A 4,451-nucleotide genomic window follows, 5' to 3' on the forward strand; every position below is an offset into this window, starting at 1 on the left:
AAAACTTGAAATTTATTTGCATATAATATTAGATATTATATAGGTATATATTTATGTGATGAATGTATTATTGGTGGACGATTATGGACTCGACCATATGAATGTGTTGAATGGTTAATTTTTATTTTTGTCGTTTTATGGGCCTACGAGCTCTTAATTGTTTTGGGCCTGCGAGCCTGTTATTATTGTTATTATTTTGGATCTACGAGTCCATTATTATTATTGTTACTATGGGTCTGCGAGTCCAATTTCATTTATGTCTGCGTGCCAACTAGTATATGATACATGTTGGAATTGGACTAATTGAAGAGATAAGAAGAGGTGGAGACCATGGAGATGGTGCATTGACATTTGTAATCGCCTTCCATCATTATAGTGAAAAATCAGAGTCCCAAATCGTCTCAACTTGTTGAGTATACTCAAGGCTGGTCCATTAGGGATATGTTTGACACTATGAAATATTTGACATTTCTGAATGATGGGTTTGATTTAAACTAAAATTTATCTTTTGTTGAGTACATTGAAGGAGATAAATTTTAAAGGCATGTTAAGCTAACACATAAAATGTGTGAAAACAAAGAGTTGTCAGCTTAATGATCTGGGAGTTGTATGGAGATACAATTGATAATAGTATCTACCCAAATATTATATTAGGGCTTGTTGAGTACACTCAAGGTCTTAATATAATAGATGGGATCCCAGCCCAATGGGAGTCAAGCATGGATTCCATAAATTTATGTGAGAGGGTCATAAATTTTATTTAAACAGTGGGAGCATAATTAATTTAATAAAAGACCATATTAAATTAATTGATGCATTTTATATATTATTCTTTCCTTTTTGTCATTTATATTTATTGAATCTGAATAACCATATGTTTTGAATGGCATACTAGATGCCAACAACCAAACTATATTTTCTTAATTGACACTGCAATTTGAGAATTGTTCTTATGCATGAGAAAATTGATCACGTCCTTGAGTAGCCCTTTCCAAAGACACCTGATGATGATACGATTAAAGAAGAGGTGGCTACTATAGTAAACGCAGTGATGATAATAGTACTGCAGCGTATGTGATACTTGCAACTATGTCACTGAGTTACAAAAATGACTTGAGAGTATAGATGTTGACACATAATCCTTCATTACAAAGGGTTGTATGATAATAATCTGTGTGGAAGGATATGAGACTTCCAAACAACTATACCGGTGTAAAATGATAGAGTACTCTTTAATCGATACTTATACACTGAAGATGATTGACGTTGAGAAATGTCTCAATTGAGTTCAATCATAAACCATGAACTAAGTAATGAACTTGGTTCTGCAATCTCTGTCAGAGAAAGCTATTGATAACTAATTATGAATTTAACGTGAATAATCTCGAATGCAAAATTATTAAGTTGCTTGGTAGTGGGCAAACCATTGATTCCTCTAAAGATATTAAGAGGAAGTCTAAAGGGGTTTTATGAAAGCATCCAATATGGTTAAGACAGTCTAAGCGAAGGACAAATATCAAATCTAATGACCCTTGTTTTCATTGTAGAATGAAAGGTCATTGGTAGGAATATAGCGTGGCTTATGTCTACTTCACGAGTTTCTTAGGTATTTGATACCAGATATAAATCTCATATTTATACAAATATGGATAAACTTAAAAGAAGTAGACCACTGCGAAAGAGAGAAGTTGACATACACGTTGGAGATGAGCAAACGTTGCTGCATTGTCTGTATGAATATACTTCTTGCCATTGCCTTTTGTTTTAGTATTGGAATTAAAGAAATGTCATTTTATACCAACCATAGCTGGAACATTAAAATGAATTTCATGTTCGAACATGAACTATTTTAATATTAAGGACAATAGTTGTTCTTATTTATTTTAATAAGATCCTAATGGCTATGGTAAATTACAAAACGACTTTTTTTTATTTAATACTAAAGATTCTATAATGAGTATAGAAATTATAAGGCGTAAATACTATAATCTAATTATTACCAAAATCTGGCATGACAGACTTTATCATTTAGATGAAATATAATTCCAAAGTTACATAAAGATGTATACTTGGAATTAATTGATTTTGACAAGTACAAATTATGCATGTCTGGCACAATGACCAAATCTTCTTTTACTTGAAAAGAAGAAAGGTCAGCATAATTACTGGTCTAATGCATAGTGTTGCATATGGATTCATGTCAATCAATGTTAGGTAATGTTTCTCTTATTTCATCAATGATCATGGATACTTGATTGATGAAAACTCAAACATGAAACTCTTGAAAAGTTCAAGGGATTCAAATTAGAAGTAGAGAAACAAATAGGTAAAGATACCCTCACATTAAGATTCGATCAAATGAGAATATTTTAAAGATGAAATTTATATTATCTAAGAGAGAATGAGATTCTCTTGCAATGGACTCCTTCATATACACTGCAGCAAGGTGGTGCATCTAAAAGGAGGAATCGTTAATTATTAGATATGATGCGATTACTAACAAGCCATACAAATCTCCCAAAATTGTTTTGAGGTTATGCATTGATTGCAGTGTGCAACACACTAAACCATGTCCCATCTAAATTGGTTAATAGAATTCCATACGAGTTATGGAAAGACAATAGTTCCAATTTATCTTATATGAAAGCTTGGGGCCATAACGCTTATTTGAAGCGCCTTGAATCAGGTATGTTTTACACTAAATCTGATAAATACGTATTTGTGGGGATATTCAAATGGGACATTTGAATATAAATTCTATTATCATGAAGAAAGTCTTCGTCTCACAACATATCATCTTCTTAGAGAAAGTGTTTACTCTAAGGGAGGACAGTGGGAGCAAAATAGAACTTGAAAGAGTTCAAGAGTTCACAGATATAGTTAACAAATTAGATAAATCCGAGTTCGATCCCATATCTGATATGGGACATACTTTGGATCAGGAAGTAAAGACTCCTGAGGACATGACAGCTCTATGTGAATCTAGTAGGGTCATTCGACTTTCAAGAAGGTGAGAATCCATGATCATTAATCAGTGATCCAGGATAATAAACCTGCTAGTTGCAACAAAATAAAGTCAAGTGTTGACTTAAAAGAAACAGCAAGAGGCCATGAAACTCGAGATGAAACTCGACGGAAGTGAACAAGGTTTGGACCTTGTTCAAGCCTCCTAATGAAATAAAGACCATAAGCTTTTGTAAATAGTTTACAAAAGAAAAGGTCGATATGGATATGAATATCCATATATATAAAGCAAGGCTAGAAGCAAAGGTTAAATGTTGACCTTGGTGAAACATTTCTCCTGTAACCTTGCTTAAGTCCATTCGGATTTTGTTTGTAACAGTTGCATATCGTGACTATAGGTTAAGAGAAGTCTTTTGGAGCTGAAATCTTAGATTTGATGAAAAGTAAAAGTGTTTGATTTTATCAAATTTGAAAACGAATTGTGTGTTTACAAGAAGATAGCGGGAGCAATTTTTTTGTATTCCTAAAACGACATCCCTATGTTTCAATCGTTGAAATAATGGTTGTTAAAGGATTTATTCATAAACGATATGTGATAAGCAACTTGATCTATAGAGGTAGATCTAGAAGATTGCTTAACTCATCCCAATTTACATAGATGAAATCTTGAGAAGATTTCATATGGAGAAACTGGTTTACTCTTAAGCAGTATGTTGGAAAGGTTCCAAACGTGAAGCAACCGTTGATTCAATAGTAGAAACCTAATACATGGATACTTCAGAAGTAGCAAAGAGTTGCAATGTGGATCATGATATTCATAAATAAACTTGGAGTAGTTCATGATATTGTTGATCACATACAATAGTATTGTGATAACAATAGAGCCATTGTGAAAGCAAAGGAACTAATGTCTCATCAATGATCCAAACATGTATAAATGCGGTATAATCTCATCAGAGAGATAATACATAGAAATGACGCAAAGAGAAGAGCAAATTTCCATATTTAATGATATTGCAGATCCATTGACAAAGAGTTGTCGTAGTATAAACATGATCGTCATGTAGACTTATGATATTTGATACATAAGTGATTGGATCTAGTGCAAGTGGGAGTTTGTAAGTATTATGCCCTAGGTTCAATCAACTTTGGACATAAATACTTTTATATATAATTAATGCAATTAAATGACATATCTATTAATTAATTAACAGACAATTAAATAAATAATAGAGTCTGTAGATTCAAATATTTGTAATTTGTTAATCACAACGAGTTGTGATTGTGAGATACAAATTACATCTGATTGAATTTTAAATCATCCGTGGTAGTAAGTAATAACGAGATACGGATATTGTTATTACGGATAGACCATCACGTGTGGCATTTCTTACTTGTGAAGTAAGTAGTTGATCTCACAAGTTAAAGTGTGGTGACACTTAAATGAACACGTGGATGTTTTGTTATAGAATAAAACATTGGAGACC

This window comes from Olea europaea, unplaced genomic scaffold (assembly GCF_002742605.1).
Source record: "Olea europaea var. sylvestris unplaced genomic scaffold, O_europaea_v1 scaffold855, whole genome shotgun sequence".
Taxonomy (NCBI): Eukaryota; Viridiplantae; Streptophyta; class Magnoliopsida; order Lamiales; family Oleaceae; genus Olea; species Olea europaea.